Consider the following 16,488-nt stretch of genomic DNA (forward strand, 5'->3'; position numbering starts at 1 on the left):
AGTACCCGTACCCAAAAAGGATGGGAGAATCCGTGTTTGTGTTGATTTTAGAGACTTAAACAAAGCAAGTCCTAAAGATGACTTTCCTCTACCACATATCGACATATTGGTGGACAATACCGCAGACCACGCGTTACTATCTTTCATGGATGGGTACGCGGGTTATAACCAAATCAAGATGGCCCTAGAAGACATGCATAAGACCGCCTTTGCCACTCAATGGGGAACCTATTGCTATACGGTCACGCCGTTTGGGTTAATCAACGCCGGAGCTACATATCAACGCACCGCAACCACACTCCTACATGACATGATGCACAAAGAAGTTGAGGTATACGTGGACGACATGATCGTCAAGTCCAAGGATAGAGAGGGGCATATTGCGAACCTTCGCAAATTTTTCTCAAGGCTACGAAAGTACAACATGAGGCTCAATCCTCAGAAGTGCGCATTCGGAGTAACATCTGGCAAACTCCTGGGATATGTCGTTAGCCAACGTGGTATAGAAATAGACCCTTCCAAGATCAAGGCTCTAATCGAAATGCCACAACCTCAAACTAAAAAAGAAGTCAGAGGATTCCTGGGAAAAGTGCAATATATAAGTCGATTCATATCGAAACTCACCATGATCTGTGAACCTATCTTCAAGAAGCTCAAGAAAACAGATCACACCATGTGGGATGATGACTGTCAGAAGGCATTTGACCGAATCAAGGAGATATTAGCTAAACCACCAGTGCTCATGCCACCTCAACGAGATCAACCTCTTGGTTTATATCTCACAGTAACTGAAACAGCCATGGCGCCATGCTAGCTCAAACCGTAGGAAAGGAAGAAAGGGCTATTTACTACCTTAGTAAGAAGTTCTTGGAGTACGAGTGCAAATACTCACAACTCGAAAAGACATGCCTCGCTCTTGTGTGGGCGACGAAGAAGCTACGTCATTACATGCTTAGCTACTCCATCAAGATATACTCCAAAATGGATCCAGTCAAATACCTCTTCGAGAAACCCGTCCTCAACGGACGCCTAGCAAGATGGACTTTGATACTCTCAGAGTTCGATCTCAAATACGTGCCTCTGAAGGTTATAAAAGGGCGCGCCGTTGCCGAAATCTTTGCAGAAAATCCCATCAACGATGCACAAACAATCGACACTTGGTCATTCCCAGACGAGGATATACTCCAAACCGATGTAGACTCCTGGGACCTTTACTTTGATGGAGAATCAAACTTAAGAGGAATTGGAATAGGAGTGTTGCTCATTTCTCCTGAAGGCGAGCATACACCGATCTCTGTCAAACTCGACTTCGAGGTGACAAACAATGTTGCAGAATACGAAGCTTGTCTCATTGGACTACAAGCGGCAGTGAGCTTAGGTATTAAAAACCTCCGAGTACATGGGGATTCGTCCCTAATCATCAACCAAGTTACGGGATCTTGGAAAATCCGAAGCGAAAGCCTAGCACCTTATCAAGCCAGAATAGACCAAGTTGCCCAATTCTTTGATCACGTAACCTATCTACATCTACCTCGGGAAGAAAATCAATTTGCAGATGCTCTTGCAAAACTCGCATCTCTAATTAATATTCCAGATGACATGGTGGAAATGCCTTTATGTATCGAACGACGATCAGAGCCAGCTTATGTCCACCAAATCACCGATGAAGAGGAAATCACAGAGGAACCTTGGTTCCAAGCAATCCTAAATTTCAAGCTCAACGGTACCTATCCACCAGATATGGACAAAAGGGGACAACGTGCTATACGCCTACTAGCTTCCCAATACGTTCTCATGCAAGGAGAATTATACAAAAGAACGCCTCTTGGTGTAATCCTACGTTGCCTTGATCATTCACAGGCGCGGAAAGTGATGGAAGAAGTTCATGATGGAGAATGCGGTCCTCACATGAGTGGGCCCATGATGGCAAAGAAGATCACACGTTTGGGGTATTATTGGACCGCAATGGAATTCGATCGCATCAAATATGTAAGACATTGCCACAACTGCCAAATCTTCGGGAATGTACAGCATGTCCCTCCTTCATTACTCTATACGATGACATCTCCTTGGCCATTTTCTGCCTGGGGAATTGATATAATCGGGAAGAGAACTCCAGTAGAACAGAGGTCACTGTTTCATCCTCGTGGCAATTGACTATTTCACCAAATGGGTAGAAGCGGCTTCCTACACTAGTCTCACGGCTAAAAACGTGGCAAAGTTCATACAAAACAACATCATCTGTCGATATGGTTGCCCACATGAGATCATTAGTGATAATGGATCACATTTCCAAGCCGAGACTGAGCAATTGCTAGCCAAGTACAAAATTAGGCATCACCACTCTTCGCCATATAGACCACAGACTAATGGCGCGGTAGAGGCAGCAAACAAGAACGTTGTCACAATTCTCAAGAAAATGATTGACAACTATCGAGATTGGCCAAGCAAGATACCCTTTGCTTTGTGGAGATATCGCACATCTGTTACGACGCCCACTGGGGCCACCCCTTTCTATTTGACCTACGGCATGGAAGCTGTACAACCAATCGAGTTAGAAATACCATCATTGCGTATCTTACTCGAAAGTCAAATCCCGGAAGCCGATTGGAAGAGGGATAGATATGAAGAACTCATCCTCCTGGATGAACGTAGGCTACGTGCCTTACATAATGTCCAAACATATCAAGCACGTATCAAACGAGCCTTCAACAAAAGGGTCAAGCCAAGGAACATCAAGGAAGGAGACTTAGTACTCAAGTCGGTTAGAGCTCTTTTACCTGTCGATCCACGGAGAAAATTCAAACCTAATTGGGCCGGACCATTTCTAGTCAAGTCCATACTTCCAGAGGGTGCGGTTAGAATCACAGACCTAGATGGGAATGAATTTGCCAACCCGACAAACCTTGACCAACTAAAACGGTATTATGCCTAGAATAGGGACAAAAACGTGCCTCGCGTAACCTCACGTGTCGCTCTTGTGGCACTAAATAAACGGCCCCTGGCCAAGCTGAAATAAGTTAATGTCACTCTGATCTTGCATTTTGACAATTTGTCATCCTCATATCATCAAATAAACTAAATTGCATCTTAAGAGTAAGTAAAAAGCTCATGCTTATCTTCTAAGTTCATTACAAGCTCTTGCTTAGAACAATTATTCTTTTACATTTACTCGAACTACGCGCAAAGGTTTGATTACATTTTTTAATGAATACGTAGGCAATCCTTCACAGGATACAACCCACTAATTTCAAAATGTAAATAGAAGGACATTTGCAGTTGCATTTGGAATTCGACAAGAATAATAAATAGAAAATCACAACAGTTTCATAACCATTTAACCTCCTTTATTTAATTCATTTCTAATAATAATAATAATACATTACATAATAATAATAATGCTAAAATAATAACAAAAATAGGCTAGGATTCTAAAAACCTCACCTTTTTATTACAATAATAATAATAATAATAATAATAAATAATAATAATAAAGACTTGGGCTATTCCTCCATCTTCCCTTTGCCCTTGTCATTCTTGTCACGACCTCGAGCCGGACGCTCCTGCGCCACTTCAGACCTAATCACCAAAGGTCTTTCTCGAGGCCTAGCCTTCCCATTCTTGTCAATCACTTTGTCCACAGAAGGAGAGGTCTTCGGTTTCTTCGAAGGATGAACAACTCGAAACCCGGCTTCTTCCTCTCCCTCAGTCAGATGCTTCTCTTTTTCCTTTTCCACCTCGTGCACCTTGTAGTCAACGGGCTCGCGCTTCCTCAATCTCTCACGCTCCTCCGGAGTAGTAGCTTTCCTCCACCGCAAATAGGAATCCGACACCCACAAGGCACTAACAGAAGAGTTCAAGAACCATACATTCCTTTGAGCCCATTTAATGGCCCACTCCCTTCGACTCTCAGTAGTAAGCGCCACGGCAGTCTGCGGGACAGTGTCAAGCTTCGGGATTGTCTGCTTTAGTCCAACCTGTCTCATCAGCCTCTCCGGGAAGATGCATACCATGAATTCCAAGCCAGGAATGCGCACATATCGGGTAGGATCCAAGGAAGATACTCCAGTGACAGATTTGAGATGCCACCATGGTACAATCCATCTAATCAAGGGGCCATCATCACTCTTCAATTTATTCTCCCAATAATTGCAGACCCGAGTGAAGTCCACCATGTAAAGCCCGGTCCTCATTGCAATCGAACGAGCATGATAAGAAGGAACATGAACTGGGGGCTCGATCAATCGAAGACGCTCCATAAGCCAAACCTACCAAAAGCGGGTATTAGAACGAAAAAAAAATGAAACAAAAAGAAAAGAAAAAAAGAAAACGAAAAAAAAAAACGAAAAAAAAAGAAGAAAAGTGTTCTTTTACCTGCAAAATAACGGGACTGTTGGAATATGTGTCCTCCGATAATAATGCGATCACGACTGTTGATCATGATGATCACATGTTTAAATCTCATTATAAAGAATACATTCGGGAAGTAATATTTTATTGTCGACTGGTCAACATATATCGGTAATGATTGGCTGACTAGAGTTTGACATTACTGTCGTGCGACGGTGGTGATCAGTTGACCCCCTAGGTCATACCTATAGGGCAACACTCTTAATTGATCATTTAATTAATCGTATAATGTTACGAGTTAGTTAAATTACTTGAAAATTGACGGACGAATTTGGAAGTAAAATTTACGTATCAAATTGAAATGTGATTAAATGGGATACGGTCTGAGTAATCGAATTGTATCATTACTCGGATGAAATTATTATTTAAAGAAACAATTGAAATTGAATGAATTTTTATAAATACAATCTGTTGTGATTTATAAATGGAAAAATATTTTGGTACAAGTAATTATGAAATTACCAAGTCAATTTTGTATATGACGTATTTTAATAATACGTTGATTTTTAATATGTTCAAAATACACAACAAATTTATGCAACATGTGACATGTGACATTTTGACAATTAACAAAAATAATATGGATTCCATATTATCCATATGGACCGAAATAATAAGAGGAGGATTAAGCTAATTAAATGTTTAAATTAGTGGTAAACATAATGATTGTTTGCTTTAGTAGCCATGCAACCCTATTATGCATTGTGAAGACAAATGAATGCATGCATTGGCTCCTCTCCCACTCCCCTTTGTCCGGTTTTTAGAGGAGGAAAAACCACTTGGTTTTTCCTCTCCTTTTTACCATATACTCATATGATTATTCATAATTCATTCATACTTTCACTTATCTAAAATAAGAGTTTTAGAGAGATAAAAAGCTCCCATTCTTCCTCCTCACAAAACCGAAATATTCAAGTGTTATATAATATTTTGGATCAATTTTCTACAAAGATTAATATTGTACTAGTTCATATAATATTAATTTTATTAAGAGTAAGTCTTGGGTATAAAGCTTTGGGAGAGATCCTATACTTGGATCTTAGTTCTTCCATTAAAGGATAGCACAAGAACAAGAGATAAAGGTGATCTCTCTTGTGCCCTATTAACCGAAATCACAATGTAAGAACATGATTTCTCCTCTATTTTGCTCATTTGTTTGCATGCATAAAATCCATCTTTAATTTTATGACAAATTAAATTAAGACATATATGAATATGTAAGTATATAGATCTACTTTTCCTTCAATTGGTATCTAGAGCCATGGTTGTTTGCATGCAAATCGGTTAAAAGTTTTTCCGAGTTATAAGAATAACATATAAAACTTGTAAAATTTGTGTTATTATGATATATCACGAAATTAATTCATGCATGTTAAAATTTCTGGTCCTAAAATGTTTTAGGATATTTTGGTTAAATTTACGGATTTTTATTATTCATATTATACAATAATGACATTTAAATATGATTTTATGAGTAAAAATGTCATTTTCGATCTAAAATTAGCTATACTTCGAATTTTCCAGTGATTTTTGGATATGTTATCACATATATTATTTTGAGATAACCTGAAAATTTTCATAATTTTTGGACTTGTTATGCTCGAAAAATGGATTTTTCATTATTAAATTCGGATTTAGGTGAAAAATAGGTTAATATGAGTTAAATTTCGAATTTGGTCATAGAAATTTAATATGTTGTCACATGCAATTTTACAAGATGTGTGTAAAATAATTGGCTATAAAGAAGTCTTTTTGCATGATTTATGGATTTTTGAAGAAAAATAGCATAAATAGTGACATTATTAGTGAAAAATTAATAAAGCATAATTTATGGCTATGGAAAAACGTCCATTGTTGCATTTTATTATCTTTTTCAGATCTAAAATTGAAAAGTTAATGAATATAATTTTTCCATGTTTTTATGATTATTTTAGTTAAAACCGATCAACCGCAACATTGTTTTTCTGGGAAAATTTCGAAATTTTTAACCTAAGGTTTTGAACATTATGAGTGTCATGGTATTTTTCCAGAATGTTCATGAATTTAAATTTTGAATTTTGAATTTATTTGAAATTTTGTGATTTATTTGAAGTTTATAGCTTATTTTGTAATTTTTAGTCCATTAATGAATAATTTTATAAATATGAGTTAATTATGGTCAAATTATTAGTGAAGACTAAATTTTGAGTCCTAAGAGGTTAGGGTAATTAACTTATGCATAAATATGAATTTATGTAATTTTTGTGATTGTAAAATGTTGAAATCACGCAAATCCGTAAAAACCGAGTAATATACGATATTGGCTAATTAAAGGCGATTTAGCTTAAAATTGAGCATGTTCATACATATTATAATGCTGCATTTTCCTTATGATTGTCATAATTTTAATTTATGTAATTTTGAATTATGTAATTTTACTTAGTATGGCCTTAGATTTTAATTGGTATTTCCCGAAATGTATGGGAATATCGATTCGGTTGTAATTTTATTGTGATCTCGTATCACCGTTTTGTAATTTAATAGATTTATTTTATCTTAGTTACAAATGTATAATAGGAAATTATGTAATTTATTATGTAATTTTATTCATTCCGGAGTTCCCAAAGACGGATTTCTTCAAGAATGACGATAAATAAAGACGGTGTTACCCCGAGATGCGTGCCACAACCGAAGTTCAAGGGATCAATGTAGTTGGTTTCCGAATATGTAATAGTTAAATAGTTTTTCTATTTTAGGATAGGCCATACTAGGATTTATTTATTTATTTTTTTATGCTTGCATTTCATTTTATGTCGCATGCATCGCTAAATCGCCATAACTAAAACATGCATCTTTTATCGAGTTTATCGACCGTGTCAATTAAAATTATCGTAGTTCACCGCTTTAGTTCACTTAAAACGTGATAGATAATAAATTGACATGACCTCTCGCTAAAACAATTAATTGAGACATAGCCTTACCAAATAGTAGAAACCATGAAAACCTATTTCGCGAGGGAGTGCACTCGGCCATCCCGGGGTACAAACCTTGTTACATAGAGGAAGTGGGTGATGAATGTCTATCCACCGAATTCGTGTTGATGAGGGTTTCATCGGCCATCCCGTGCCCAAATTAATGTGAATTTGGATCATGGACACATTTATTCGAAATTTGGATTGACCTCAACGGAAGTATTCGTGACTGTAGTCGCATGTGTTCCGGGCTATAGATAAATATTAGAGTAATTTTATCGACCAAGAGTTCTAAAAGTAGAATCGATTAAACGTTAATCCACCGAGTTATATTAATAAGGGTTCCATCGGCTATCCCATGCCAAAGTTGATATGAATTTGGGTCTTGGAATCATTTATCTAGTTGGGTAGAGGTCACTAGAAAAATGCATAAAACTTGTTTAAATCATACATTTTTACGAGTATTATTATTAAAACGACATTTGTTTTACTCCTTATATTTTGTTTTGTAGACCACTTCTTTTTCATAACAAATGGCAACACCAACACCAACTCCAAACGCCACACCTCTCGCTAGTTCATCATGGCTCCGATCCTTTATGGATCGATGTAAACTTGAAAAGAATGGGTCAAATTTCTCCGATTGGGATGCCCAACTCAAATTAGCCGCCGAAGGTGACGACAAGCTTCGTTACCTTACCGAGGCCTCTCCACCCGAACCTACTACTAGGTCAACCGCCGCCACTAGGGAAGCATATGAGGCTTACCAAAAGGAGTCCGCCGCAATGAAAAATGTCTTAATATTTACGATGGAGGCGGACCTCCAAAGGAGAGCCTTTAAAATGGGCAATGCTAATGAGATTTACTCCAAACTTGTGACAATGTTTTCACAAGCTCCGCGGATCGTCCAATATGAGGCGGCCGCGGCATTCTTTGATCTCGACTTCAAAGAGGGCCAAAAGGTTAGCCCTCATGTGCTCAAACTTATGGAGCTTGTCGAGACATTGAAGATTCAAAAAGTTGAAATCCCCAAAGAACTCATTGTAGATAGGATTCTACACTCCTTGTCTAAAGTGAAAGCGTATGTTCAATTCCGGGTGAATTTTAACATGCAAGACAAGGATGTGTCTCTTGAGGAGTTGCACAAGTTACTTGTGCAAGCCGAAAGGGACATGGGGTTAAATGTGAACCCACCCAAGGATGTGCTTAACATAAGCACTAAGAGTAAGGGGAAGTTCAAGAAGAATGGGAGAAAGGGCAAGAAGCAAGCTCCCACATTCACCAAAGCTAAGACTTGTGAAGCTAGCACTTCAAAAATCAAGAAGGGTCCTCTTGATAAATGCCATTATTGTAATGGTATGGGACATTGGAAAAGAAATTGTTCCAAATACCTTGGTGATATTAAGGCTGGAAAGATTACTCCAGTAGGTAAATGACTATCCTTCTTTATGTTTCTAATTCAACTATGGTATTATGATGCAAAGTTGTGATAATGTATCTCCCTTTTTATTGTAAATAGGGCCTCCACAAAGCAAAGACAAGGGAAAGGAAAAGCAAGCATGAGAAACCATCGAGAAGCTAGGGATAGCTTTTATGGAGCTTTGCTTTTCATTGTCTTATTTTAAATTATGTTTTGAATTTTAGAACCTTAAGTTTCCGTGTTCGACATAGAAAGGTATTTTGGATAATGGGTTGTATTTTGGATAATGGTGACTTGGTTTGCAACCCAAGTCACCCGTTTTATCATTTATCCTTTTATGTTCTAAAATTCATCTTTAAATGCTTGCTCTTAGAAACATAAGATTATTCACTTAAAGTGATCTAATAGACAAATATAATGACAGGTTTTATTATATGTCCACATGCTTAAGGCTTGTGTATGATCATTTATAAAGCGATTTTGAGTCTATGAACTCTCTTAAAGGAATGTCAATCACCAAGTACACATATGAAATCTAAAACTATTAGTCAACCTATGAGGTAGTTCTCCTTATACTTCAACATCATTAATTTGTGTCTCATATGCTATCTTTGAATCTATAGTGTATTTATTCTAAAGATAGAGTGGGAGAAAAATGAGGACACAACACACAAGGCAAGATAAAATTGGGCACTTGTGTAAATGAAGATCTACGCAAGAGAGAATGATTTGAATGAAGGTATATCTATTTACAGACACAACACACAAGGCAAGATAAAATTGTGTACTTGTGTAAATGAAGATCTACGCAAGAGAGAATGATTTGAATGAAGGTATATCTATTTACATAGTATACCAAATAGATGAGATCTATGGTCTCAAGTCAGTTCTATATGACTAAAGAGACCAAGTGAAGTAATCATAAGAGTATATTCTCAAGCTAACTACACGAGGAGACCAAAAGAAAGTTTTGGAAGAAAAATGACTAATGTAAAGTCTTAACAAGTTTTGACTAAGTTTATGAAATCTTTGACCAATAGTTTCAAACTTTGAGATTTACTTAAGAGCCTAAATGAATTATAGTAACATACTAGTTATGATCGAGTTGCAAAGATTGATATACCGATATCTTCAATGGCCAAGTTTTAACCACGCAAATGTCATTACTTAACCTCATTATGAAATGGTTAAACCTCCTTCCGAAAGGGTATTTCGAAGGACGGGTTCTAGATATTATTTATATTTGAATAATGACATTGCTACACATCATCATGACATGAGTGTGTTAGAGATTTAAAATCTCTTTCCGTAAGGTTAAAAAGAGACCTCTTCGAAATAGGCATTTTGAAAGGGATATGATGGGAACATATATGGGTTTATCTTAATAACTTGGCAATGCAATTTATGTTTCAATTCTTGAAAAGTTTCGATTGAGAAGTCAATTTCGAAATATGTAGAATTGAGTGGGAGTTAGGAAATTCTCATGTGAAGACATGGAATTTAGTGGGAGCTATCATCCTTCGAATGTTTACAACTCATTACTCATTGAAGAATGACGAGCTAACACCTTCCTTCATAAAGAAGCATTTGAGTTTTCAATTCTGGATGAAAATGGACTATGATGAATCCAATTACATCAAGGGATGTTGGATTAGTATTAAGAGATACACATCGTATCAACATTCACATAGGTTATTCATGTAGATGAAAATGGAATTGCCATTAGCAGTCATGGTCATTCATTGAACCTATGAACGGTTGATCTCATGATTATTAGTAACTAATGTTTCCGCCATTAGAATAATCATGTACATGTCCAATTATGAATCATATGCATAAAAGCATGATGATTGATTGGTAAGCCATAATAGAAACGTCATGAATTCTCAAGTAGAATCCGATGAGCGATTTCGATGATTGTCAGAATGCTCTTATATGTGTCAAGAGGTTGCGCATATTAATGAAAATCCGAGCACATGTAAGGATTTATGAGAATCCTTAACCTTTCAAGCCTAGAAAGAGAAATAAGAAGTTACTCAAAACTAATCTTTCCTAACTGTGCTAGGACTTGTGAGAAGTGCTAGGCCAATCGTCTTGACAAATTGTTGCAAGACTCTACAAAACATGTACCTAGTGCATTGTGTGTGGATGGAATACTTGATCAGTACAAGTTACATCATTCATCACAAATTCGTTCGTTATGTGATAATCGATAAGAAAGTTCTTTCAAGTTAAAGAACCAAAACCAAGGTCGGGAACCTTGATGTGTACTTGGTAAGATTCATGCTATGAGAGAGAACATGAATGTAAAGGAAATTGCAAGTGTAAGAAGTTTGGACACATGGACACATGGCATGTTAAACTTCTATTGCAATCAATAAGTGTTTACACTTACGATATACATCACAAGGTTGTAATATGACATTGACTACCCGAGTGTGATGTCGACCTTTGTCGTTTGAGCTATTATTAACTCACCTTGTACATTGTTATATCCAAACGGGTTGTGGAGACAATTGAACCCCGTTAAAGTGAACACGGATTAACATTGTATTTGCCCATAGTTACTTGTATGAGGTGACGTCTCGAAGTGACTAGAGTGTGATGCGATTGATGGCAAGTTCAAGTGCCACAGAGTCATGTGAGATGACTAGTCGATCACATAGGCAGACTGTTAGGAACTTTTTGTCGGGCCTAATGACCGCTTATAGAGTTCTGGCAAATTTGTATAGCCTGGTCGTGGCGAGAGCTGCTATAGTATTCAAATGAGTCGATTCTTTTGACTAAAGACTATTCGCTTAAGATGGCACAGTTTCAGATTAACTTTGATTTGTGTTACTACGACCTTCGTAAATGGGGTCAAATGGGCATATTTTGGGTTATGATGGCTGTGGCTAGTCGAAGGGAATGAGTGCGATAGGAATTCTCCACCCCTAGTCAGGGTTATAACAATATCTCAGGGCCACTCGAGGAGTAATGAACTGGAAATGCGTGGCCACGCTCGGATTGTATCCATGGTGGATAAATCCGGTCAATCAGTTATTCTCCAGATCGAGGAAACCACTCTCGATATGATCACTTGCAAGTACGACCTGAAAGACACCTTGCATTGAGTGGGAGACAGTAATAGGACAAGAGAATTGGTGACACACACCTGTCGAGGACAAGTGGGAGATTGTTGGAATATGTGTCCTCCGACAATAATGCGATCACGACTGTTGATCATGATGATCACATGTTTAAATCTCATTATAAAGAATACATTTGGGAAGTAATATTTTACTGTCAACTGGTCAACATATATCGGTAATGATTGGCTGACTAGAGTTTGACATTACTGTCGTGCGACGGTGGTGATCAGTTGACCCCCTAGGTCATACCTATAGGGCAACACTCTTAATTGATCATTTAATTAATCGTATAATGTTACGAGTTAGTTAAATTACTTGAAAATTGACGGACGAATTTGGAAGTAAAATTTACGTATCAAATTGAAATGTGATTAAATGGGATACGGTCTGAGTAATCGAATTGTATCATTACTCGGATGAAATTATTGTTTAAAGAAACAATTGAAATTGAATGAATTTTTATAAATACAATCTGTTGTGATTTATAAATGGAAAAATATTTTGGTACAAGTAATTATGAAATTACTAAGTCAATTTTGTATGTGACGTATTTTAATAATACGTTGATTTTTAATATGTTAAAAATACACAACAAATTTATGCAACATGTGACATGTGACATTTTGACAATTGACAAAAATAATATGGATTCCATATTATCCATATGGACCGAAATAATAAGAGGAGGATTAAGCTAATTAATTGTTTAAATTAGTGGTAAACATAATGATTGTTTGCTTTAGTAGCCATGCAACCCTATTATGCATTGTGAAGACAAATGAATGCATGCATTGGCTCCTCTCCAACTCCCCTTTGTCTGGTTTTTAGAGGAGCAAAAACCACTTGGTTTTTCCTCTCCTTTTTACCATATACTCATATGATTATTAATAATTCATTCATACTTTCACTTATCTAAAATAAGAGTTTTAGAGAGATAAAATGCTCCCATTCTTCCTCCTCACAAAACCGAAATATTCAAGTGTTATATAATATTTTGGATCAATTTTCTACAAAGATTAATATTGTACTAGTTCATATAATATTAATTTTATTAAGAGTAAGCCTTGGGTATAAAGCTTTGGGAGAGATCCTATACTTGGATCTTAGTTCTTCCATTAAAGGATAGCACAAGAACAAGAGAGAAAGGTGATCTCTCTTGTGCCCTATTAACCGAAATCACAATGTAAGAACACGATTTCTCCTCTATTTTGCTCATTTGTTTGCATGCATAAAATCCATCTTTAATTTTATGACAAATTAAATTAAGACATATATGAATATGTAAGTATATAGATCTACTTTCCCTTCAGGGACTTCCCAAATAAGGTAAGTCACGATTGGCTTTCCTGTTATCCAAGCCCAATAGGATCTCTCCTAAACATAAACTGGCTGGGCTCCTCCGCAGTTCCATTTGCTCAACTAGGCCCAGGAGACGGGGATCACCTCTCAAGTCCTCATCAACATGCCCTTGAAGGACATATACATGCAACAAGCAAAATCCGAACGCCCTTCGCCTAGCAACATAAGAAATGGTGGGGTCGGCCTTGTTAATGAATCGGTCAATGAAGTCCAACATTCGCACTCCTTTCGAGGTCACTAGACGGTCCACCTCAATTCTTGTCAACCCAAGCAAGTCTCTAAATTAGTTCTTATACCCTTATGAAGTAGAAGGAATAGCAGGCAAGTGTTCTGGGTCCCACCCACCGATCGCAGCAATTTCTTCAGGAAATGGGCAAATGTCACCTCCAGGGAAAGCAAAAACATGATAATTCGGGTCCTAATAATCAAGACAAGCATCTAGGAATGGTTTGACAACCTTGATAAGTTTCAAACTCAACAATGATCCAAGATTATAAGCACCCATATCGTGTTTCTCCACGTTGGAAAACTCGTTGGTCCACTCTTTTAGACGAATCTCTAAAGTATTCATGATGAATGATTATTTTGAGAACTTTATGTAATAAGACGAAGGAAGAGACGGTAGAATTGTGTGAATAAAACCTCTATCGACGTCTCTATTTATACTAAAATCTGTTTCCTAAAATCTGCCAGGACGGATATACCGGGGAACAGGCGCAGCACCTGCTGCGACTCTTCAAAGGGACGCAGCTTCTGCTGCGCCTCTTCCTCAGCAACGTTTCTGTGATTTTCCGCGTTGGATCTTTCCTAAATTCCTTGGCGAATAATTTCCTATTCATACGGGTTATTATTTTGGTAAATACCTCAAAATTGCCATGGTTCGTGTTTCCTAATTCCGCGGGCACGCATTTCGACGCAATATCAGCATTTTCGTCATTTTAGCACACTTGTATATTTTCATTTTAGGAAATAATTGTTCATTTTAATGTAATTTCAAAATTTATATATATCTCTTTTATTTATTTCTTTTTTTAATCATTTCACTCCCGTCCTACATTACATTTCTAACTTATAGATTTCTATTTTTTCATTTTTTTTCGGGGGTAACCCTCCCTACCGTCCGGTCCTTTCCGGCAATTTTTTTTTTTGCATTTTTGGCATTTTTTTGCATTTTTTGCACTTTTGAGTCATTCGTTCTGCGCTAATTCAGACCATATGTATACAAATGTATGTTCTATGTGATTTCTATGTAAATTTCGGCAGCATGACGGCATAAACCGTCATCTACAAAACCTGTTCAAAGCTAACCTGCAGGTACAAGCAACGCAACCCAGCAGCAAAGGCACTCAGGCCATCATATACAACCAAAAAAGGGAAATGTATAACAAACTGGGGGCTCGAGCCCCAAGCAAAATCCAAAATGTCCAAAATGTAGGTCCTAAAATGTACAAATGTGCAAGATATAGCCAACAACAAAACGGAAACTACTGCCGGTCGCCCTCTAGCTCCGCAACTCTCGCCTCGGGAGCAGCAACCTTGGCGTCACGAACCCCGAGCTCCCTCAACAAGCGAGCTGTCTCCTCCCGAGACTGGGCCAGCTCTCGCTCCAGCTCACGCTCCCTCTGCAAACAACAAGATTGGCTCATGTCAATCACTTCAAGCAATTATAAGAAAAGTTGGAAAATCAAAAAAGAAATAGACGAAAGGTTCATACCTGACGACCTCGACCGCCGACAAGTGCCTCGACGGCAGTAGCTCGCAGCCGGTTGGCTACCCTCCATAACGCCACAAACCGAGATGGTGCAACCTGCATCAAAAAGAAGTTCTCAATAATTGGATAAGTTCAATCAAATGTGTTCTTACACAAAAATCATGCAAATTAGAGGCTCACCCTCCGAATCAGATGATGTCAATCGTCCAGACCAGCATCCGTCACAGCCACGTCTAAGTCACGCAACTCGGAGATCGTCGTCCTCCCGGTCGCGTCAGTGTACTCGAGGGTCTCGGGGTACTATGGGGGCTCGATGCCCGCCGCCTCGACCTCCTGAAAAGTCAAATGATTCTCATTAATCGATGATCTTTCATCGTATTCTCAAAATCAAAAATAAAGGAGAGTAAGATGCTTACCACAACCGGCCAGTACGCCAACCTCCCGTAGAGGAACGCCGAGTAGTCCTCACCAGGAAGCAGGAGGGCGTCGCCACCAACACCAGCCAAGTCAGCCTCCCTCTCAGCCTCAGAAGGCTCCCTAAACATCGTCCTAGGAGGATCGATGGGAACCGTCAAGACATCCCGAGAGCACTGACGAGCCAAGCGCTTGCCCAAGTACCACACAGGACCCATCGACGTCCTCAATAGCAACCGGCTCGAGTTCCTAAGTCAAAAGACCTCAGCCACAAAAGGAAGCGTGCCAGCGTACTCCGCCCAAGGCCTAGGCACCCACTGGGAAAAGACAAACAAGGAATCATTCTTATGATCAGTTAAAAAGTAATGAAGAAGCAAAACGAATATAAGTGAGATGCTCACGCTATCCAGCTGAAGAGCATTCACGTCCCGCCGGTAGACACCGTGAGAGGAATGCTTGCTCCTCGTACGACACATCACCCAATCCCTCACAACAGGATAGGCCTTCTCCAGCGGCTCCGTCCTCTTGGGCGAGAGGCTCGGAAAGTAGGAGTACACCCACGCCTGTGAAGCAAGATAGTCAATAACGATCTTTCGTAATTCGATAAGGAAAGGAAGTGATTTTAGTCTAGATGAAGGTTCATACCTCCAACAGTAGTCCAGGGCCGACAGCACCAGGAGAAGTCCCCTTCTCCATCAACTCCGGACGAACCATGGCCCTCATGAAGCGTATGAGGACCGCAAAACCAGTAGTGACCCAGTCCCAATGTCCTAGGGAGCTCAGGTCAGAAATAAAGGGAACAAGCTTCGTCGACAGCCTCTCTCCCTTGACTCCGAGGTAGATCGAAGACAGAAGCCACCAAAGCCACAAACGGGCCCTCTGCTCAGCTGTACAGGGAGGAGGAGCCGTCTCTCTCCCATCAATCACCACCCGTGCCAGGGTCTTCTCCGCAAAGTAGTCTCGGACGTAAAGAACTAGGCACCAAACCAGGCACTGTAACAGCCTTCGGCGCCAAGTTCCAGCCGATCAACCTCCTAGCCTTGGCCGAGTCCACCCTCATGGCAGTCTCTGGCCACTCCACCACCTCAGTCC

Source organism: Silene latifolia, chromosome 9 (genome assembly GCF_048544455.1).
Source record: "Silene latifolia isolate original U9 population chromosome 9, ASM4854445v1, whole genome shotgun sequence".
In the NCBI taxonomy this organism is placed as follows: Eukaryota; Viridiplantae; Streptophyta; class Magnoliopsida; order Caryophyllales; family Caryophyllaceae; genus Silene; species Silene latifolia.